This window comes from Lithobates pipiens, unplaced genomic scaffold, assembly GCF_037356315.1.
Source record: "Lithobates pipiens isolate NorthernLeopardFrog02 unplaced genomic scaffold, aLitPip1_a1.2 Scaffold_16, whole genome shotgun sequence".
In the NCBI taxonomy this organism is placed as follows: Eukaryota; Metazoa; Chordata; class Amphibia; order Anura; family Ranidae; genus Lithobates; species Lithobates pipiens.
Genome location: NW_027507748.1, coordinates 190,298,440 through 190,305,725, shown reverse-complemented (window position 1 = coordinate 190,305,725; position 7,286 = coordinate 190,298,440). Strand labels below are relative to the sequence as shown.

Genomic DNA, 7,286 nt, shown 5'->3' with positions numbered 1-7,286 from the left:
GCCAAATATCCATGCCTAAACATGCCCAACAAGGAATGCATGAAGGTAAAAAATGCTTAGACTTCAGAACCACTTTAAAGTGTTCTAAATTCATAATGTGATACAATTATGGAGCATGTTTACACAGGTATGATGATATACATACCATCCCTCCCTGCACACCTGATGCTCTGTTCTTCTGTAGTCCTAACCCTGCGTAAACGTCATGTCACATGATAAAGATAAAAGAGTACCGCGCTTAGGATAGGTGTTAAGGTTGCAGCCTCCCCTTGAAAAAACTCCCCCTAGGAGAGCTTTATACCAAAAAGACAAACCAAAATGGGGTCAGTGGCGCTACCCATATCCCGAAGAGTGATCTATCGGGTCTCTAGTTATATGGCTATGTAAGGCAGATATGTTAAATGGGTAGTAATGAAAATTCACAGTAGTAAGATTATCCGCTAAATCCCTTGCCGTGACCTATGTTTAAGGGTAAAATAGTATAAGCCCTTGTACACACGGTCGGACATTCCGATGGACAATGTCCGATAGGACCGTGTTTTTCAGATAATCCGACAGTGTGTGGGCTCCATCGGACTGTTTCCGTTGGAGTATCCGATGGACCAAGTTTTCCAGCTGGGCTATAAAATTTTCCGACAACATGATCCAATCTGAAAATATTGTATCCAAGAATAGGAAAAAAGGGGGGGGCCAGGGGATTTTTTTACGGTACACTATATAAAGAGACAGAGATTTCTTATAAAAGAATTCATAGCTTTAATATTTGAAAATATGTTAAAATTATTTTGGAAGAACCAAAATAGCAAAAAAATAACAAATACACTCTTTATACAAAACATTACATGACATAGAGTATAGGGGATCCTGAAAATGTTAGTTGCTGAGAATGATCATGTATCCTCCCGACATGTTTCGCGTTTTTGCTTCTTCAGGGGAGTATGCAACTAACATGAACATAAACACAAGAAAAAGAGGGTTTAAGAATACAGAAAGTACATTTATGCCATACAATTAGATACACATAAATTTCAGAGCATTAAATATGAAATTGGTCTCAATTCGCTCAGTCCAAAGAGGTACAATGCTTACCCAGGTATTGTCATTCCCGGCATCGCAACCCACAAGCCAATAGATGGTGAGATAGGTGGCAAGAATTAGGTGACAGGATCAAATGCTAAAAACAACCCAGCCCCATGCAGGGCATAGATGGAGGTAGACAAGCGCTACAAAAATCAAAAACAAAATCCAGAAATAAGTACCAAGTTTACAAATTCAGCACAGGTATTGAAAAATGTTACTTTGTAACAGAAAGGGTAAACGATATCAATCCCTCAATTATAGGAGGGAATTGGGGCTGAAAAACATGCCTCCATAGTAGAACATGAGATACTCATTATCAGAGGAATAGAACAATTGATTTTAATTACGCCTAATTAGTATAAAGGTTGTAAGAGGTAACTGTTGGGGATGTACAACTGGTATACTGTTAAAGAGAGTAAAAGAAATAAAAATTATTTTTACCTGCAGTTAGAGTCAGAGATGAAAGAATTAATTCCATGTGATAATATTGGTGCAATACAGATGCAACAGATCACAAAGAAAGAATCAATTGATTCATTGTAGTGTTTTGTAAATTACAGAGTGCAGCGGTATGCTGCCACTCCAGGCTTGCTGAACCTACAAGCAAATAAAAGGAAGGATAAATAGGTATAGGTATAGAAAGATGAGGAACGATGTTGTAACAGTATAAAGTTCAACTAAGAAAATATATTTACCAGACAGAAAGAGTCAGCGTGGCGGCAGTATCTGTGCTGAACCTGCACTACAGATGAAGTAACAGCGCTGCCTTTTATATCCCCCATCCATCGAGCCGGCGTCTGACGTCACCGGCTCGATGCGGACAGCCATAGGTGGAAGCAGTGAGCATGTGCAAAGCCTTTCGAGTCGGCATTTGAACTACCAACCCCATAATGCCTCAGTGCTGACACGAGGTTCATTTGAATGAATGCTGATGGAGATGGGGCTACGCTAACTCACCGCCCTTAAAGGGGTGGGAAGACACAAGCCAGCATAGAGGGCAGATGAAACGACGATTGTCATGGCTTCTAACCCAAGAGGGGATTACATGCCCCCTTCCACCTCAAATCGGGAGCCGCCTGGGGATATAACCCAGCGGCACCCTTGGGTGTCCATATGCCCTTGCATACTTGGAGCCAGGGAAGATAAAAAACAGAGGATCCAGTCCCAAACCACAAAATAGTAAGGCTTAGGAATGCGGTGTAGGGAAGGAGGGAAAGAGCAAAGCTCCTCAATGTGGGTGGGATTCATAGAGAGCAACAGAGATCCCTAAGTGTACAAACCATGAAACCCACCTTGGGCCAAGCAAAGCGAGACAATAAAAGGTATATATTACCTGTACAGCGTTAGTAGTAATTAGAAATGACATTTGTTGATATACATAAATATTTTTAAATATGACATAAACATGGCAATAAAGAAAATAAAAATAAATATACAATAAAAATAAAAAGAAAACCAAATAAATTGGGGAGGGGGTAGGAGGAAAAAAGGGGAGGGGGAAAGATAAACAAAAAGGGGAAAAAGGATATCACTTCTCTCTCTTCATGCCAGGCTCCACGGGGGCTCACAGCTGAGGTAGGAGGGTTCATGAAACAAACAAACAAAAGTTAGCTATAGAAAAGATCTGTAGCTTATATTTTCATTGAAACCAGGGTATTTTGTGGCTTTTAGGATAAAGATCCACTTGGCTTCAGTTTGTAAGAGAAGCTTATCCACTGAGCCACCTCTTGAGTTTAGAGGTATATGGGCCAGGGCTGAAAATCGTATCCAGTTGGGGTCAAAGGCATGATGGATGCCTATGTGCCTACTTATGGCTGTAATAATTTTTTTATTGAGAATGGGTTTGATGTGGTCTTTTATGCGGATAGAAAATAGTCTTTTAGTTTTACCAACGTAAAATCCTCCACAACGGCATTGGGCCAAATATACAACGCCTGGAATTTAACCAATCCCACTACCTCCAGGTGCAGGGGGTTGCGATGGGGACCAAATGTGCCCCATCGTATGCCAACCTGTACCTGGGGGGGTGGGAAAAAGATACCTTCGCGCGTGAAGACCTCGTCCCTTTTCTAAGTAACATCACAGCCTGGTACAGGTATATTGATGATATTTTATTTTTTTGGTCAGGATCAGAATCAGATTTGTTGCTCTTTTTTAATTTACTTTCTGTGAATCCATTCAATCTAAAGTTTACGTTAAACTACAGTCAAAATTCTATTGAATTCTTGGACTTAACCATTAAAATTGATGCCACTGGACATGTATATTCTGCCTTATACAGAAAGCCCACTGCTGGCAATACGGTCTTGCATGCGACAAGCTTTCATCCAAAACCTCTCCTTAAGAGCATCCCTTATAGCCAGTATCTAAGGGCCAAACGTAACTGCAGTACTGACTCGGACTTTAAGATCGCAGCCAATGACTTATATAACAGACTCAGAGCACGTGGATACAGTCATGTATCTTTGAAAAAATCATATAATAGAGTAAAAAATAAAGATAGGACTTCCCTTCTCTTCTCCAATAAACAAAAAAATTTGGATAATAAAGTACGTATCATTACCAAGTACTCTAACCAACATCATTCTTTCCGTGCTATAATCAAAAAGTTTTGGCCTCTTCTAAAAGCTGATTCCATTGTTAATCAGTACATAAACGATGTACCATCAATCACCTATATGAGACCTCAATCACTCAAGGACAGCCTAGTTAGAAGTCACTTTCAGGACTCCTCAGGGGAAACTAAACCTAAACATCCTGGTACTTATTCATGCGGGCAATGTGACATGTGTCCCTATATATACAATTCTCGAAAGATCAGACTGCCAAATGGCAGTCTGTTTGTTTCGAAATGTCACGTTACATGCTCCACTCCAGGCGTTGTATATTTGGCCCAATGCCGTTGTGGAGGATTTTACGTTGGTAAAACTAAAAGACTATTTTCTATCCGCATAAAAGACCACATCAAACCCATTCTCAATAAAAAAATTATTACAGCCATAAGTAGGCACATAGGCATCCATCATGCCTTTGACCCCAACTGGATACGATTTTCAGCCCTGGCCCATATACCTCTAAACTCAAGAGGTGGCTCAGTGGATAAGCTTCTCTTACAAACTGAAGCCAAGTGGATCTTTATCCTAAAAGCCACAAAATACCCTGGTTTCAATGAAAATATAAGCTACAGATCTTTTCTATAGCTAACTTTTGTTTGTTTGTTTCATGAACCCTCCTACCTCAGCTGTGAGCCCCCGTGGAGCCTGGCATGAAGAGAGAGAAGTGATATCCTTTTTCCCCTTTTTGTTTATCTTTCCCCCTCCCCTTTTTTCCTCCTACCCCCTCCCCAATTTATTTGGTTTTCTTTTTATTTTTATTGTATATTTATTTTTATTTTCTTTATTGCCATGTTTATGTCATATTTAAAAATATTTATGTATATCAACAAATGTCATTTCTAATTACTACTAACGCTGTACAGGTAATATATACCTTTTATTGTCTCGCTTTGCTTGGCCCAAGGTGGGTTTCATGGTTTGTACACTTAGGGATCTCTGTTGCTCTCTATGAATCCCACCCACATTGAGGAGCTTTGCTCTTTCCCTCCTTCCCTACACCGCATTCCTAAGCCTTACTATTTTGTGGTTTGGGACTGGATCCTCTGTTTTTTATCTTCCCTGGCTCCAAGTATGCAAGGGCATATGGACACCCAAGGGCGCCGCTGGGTTATATCCCCAGGCGGCTCCCGATTTGAGGTGGAAGGGGGCATGTAATCCCCTCTTGGGTTAGAAGCCATGACAATCGTCGTTTCATCTGCCCTCTATGCTGGCTTGTGTCTTCCCACCCCTTTAAGGGCGGTGAGTTAGCGTAGCCCCATCTCCATCAGCATTCATTCAAATGAACCTCGTGTCAGCACTGAGGCATTATGGGGTTGGTAGTTCAAATGCCGACTCGAAAGGCTTTGCACATGCTCACTGCTTCCACCTATGGCTGTCCGCATCGAGCCGGTGACGTCAGACGCCGGCTCGATGGATGGGGGATATAAAAGGCAGCGCTGTTACTTCATCTGTAGTGCAGGTTCAGCACAGATACTGCCGCCACGCTGACTCTTTCTGTCTGGTAAATATATTTTCTTAGTTGAACTTTATACTGTTACAACATCGTTCCTCATCTTTCTATACCTATACCTATTTATCCTTCCTTTTATTTGCTTGTAGGTTCAGCAAGCCTGGAGTGGCAGCATACCGCTGCACTCTGTAATTTACAAAACACTACAATGAATCAATTGATTCTTTCTTTGTGATCTGTTGCATCTGTATTGCACCAATATTATCACATGGAATTAATTCTTTCATCTCTGACTCTAACTGCAGGTAAAAATAATTTTTATTTCTTTTACTCTCTTTAACAGTATACCAGTTGTACATCCCCAACAGTTACCTCTTACAACCTTTATACTAATTAGGCGTAATTAAAATCAATTGTTCTATTCCTCTGATAATGAGTATCTCATGTTCTACTATGGAGGCATGTTTTTCAGCCCCAATTCCCTCCTATAATTGAGGGATTGATATCGTTTACCCTTTCTGTTACAAAGTAACATTTTTCAATACCTGTGCTGAATTTGTAAACTTGGTACTTATTTCTGGATTTTGTTTTTGATTTTTGTAGCGCTTGTCTACCTCCATCTATGCCCTGCATGGGGCTGGGTTGTTTTTAGCATTTGATCCTGTCACCTAATTCTTGCCACCTATCTCACCATCTATTGGCTTGTGGGTTGCGATGCCGGGAATGACAATACCTGGGTAAGCATTGTACCTCTTTGGACTGAGCGAATTGAGACCAATTTCATATTTAATGCTCTGAAATTTATGTGTATCTAATTGTATGGCATAAATGTACTTTCTGTATTCTTAAACCCTCTTTTTCTTGTGTTTATGTTCATGTTAGTTGCATACTCCCCTGAAGAAGCAAAAACGCGAAACATGTCGGGAGGATACATGATCATTCTCAGCAACTAACATTTTCAGGATCCCCTATACTCTATGTCATGTAATGTTTTGTATAAAGAGTGTATTTGTTATTTTTTTGCTATTTTGGTTCTTCCAAAATAATTTTAACATATTTTCAAATATTAAAGCTATGAATTCTTTTATAAGAAATCTCTGTCTCTTTATATAGTGTACCGTAAAAAAATCCCCTGGCCCCCCCCTTTTTTCCTATTCTTGGATACAATATTTATAGAATTATTAGGGGATGAGGTACCTTTAACAGTAATGTGTCTCTGGGATAGTGTGGACCAACTTTTTTCTATATGATCCAATCTGACTTTGTCCGATCATGTGTAGAGAATTCCGATCGGACAAAGTGCCACGCATGCTCAGATAAAATTCCTAGACCAAAGCTATTGGCTACTAGCCTGAACGTAGCCCCGTCCTAACGAAGTAATGTCATCACGTTAAGTACGATCGGATTTTCTGACAACTTTGTCCGACCGTGTGTATGCAACAGTTTCAGACAAAATCCGTCGGACAAAATCTGACGGATTTGGTTGTCGGAAAGGCCGACTGTGTGTACAAGGGCTAAGATCCACCTGTGTTTAATACACAAGAGGATAGGTCTGCAGTGTTAAGACTAAATAATGAGCATACACCAATCAAATAAGTGATATCGGGAGATCTCCACCCCTAAAACAAATATATGTTTAAACAGTAAAAAAATATAAAAGGAAATAAATATAATAAATTGGTAAATCCAAAACTTATATCATAAGTCCAAATCTTAATCATATATGAGAAAGATATATATGCAGTGAACAATCCATGTGATAAAAAATTGTCCAAATGCCAGCAAGTGGCATATAAAGATGCACCAACATTTTTTTTTATGTAGCACACTAATCCCTTGGGAGCTGCTGGTACAGTTCATTATAGTACTGCTGGTTTAACCCCCCTGCTCTTCCACCCCACGCGAGTAACAACAGACACATTCGACCAGTTAACATTTATTTTCTTGCTGCGGTCCATGGTGTTGTCAGTAGTGCAAGGAAGTATGAGCTGCCTCTTCTTGTTCCATATTGACCCTTTCCCTTAGCAAACTGGCCAATGCCCCTCTGAAAGTCACCTTGGTAAATTGGCACGCTGGAATTACCAGGCCTCACCTGCCTCTCTCGCCTCCTGCAAATCCTCCCCAGGCCAGTTCAGGAAAGT

The 7,286-nt window shown here is 40.3% G+C and overlaps 2 long non-coding RNA genes across 2 annotated transcripts; one reads left to right on the top strand and one right to left on the bottom strand.

Moving 5' to 3' along the window:
- Positions 1-732: 732 nt before the first annotated feature.
- Positions 733-1,833, bottom strand: LOC143984295 (uncharacterized). Its single transcript, XR_013274778.1, has 4 exons — positions 1,776-1,833; positions 1,522-1,677; positions 1,090-1,223; positions 733-944 (listed from the first exon to the last, which is right to left on the bottom strand). It is a non-coding gene; the product is annotated as an uncharacterized LOC143984295 (long non-coding RNA).
- Positions 1,834-5,138: 3,305 nt separating this feature from the next.
- Positions 5,139-6,239, top strand: LOC143984294 (uncharacterized). The gene is made up of 4 exons (XR_013274777.1): positions 5,139-5,196; positions 5,295-5,450; positions 5,749-5,882; positions 6,028-6,239. It is a non-coding gene; the product is annotated as an uncharacterized LOC143984294 (long non-coding RNA).
- The last annotated feature ends 1,047 nt before the right edge of the window (positions 6,240-7,286 follow it).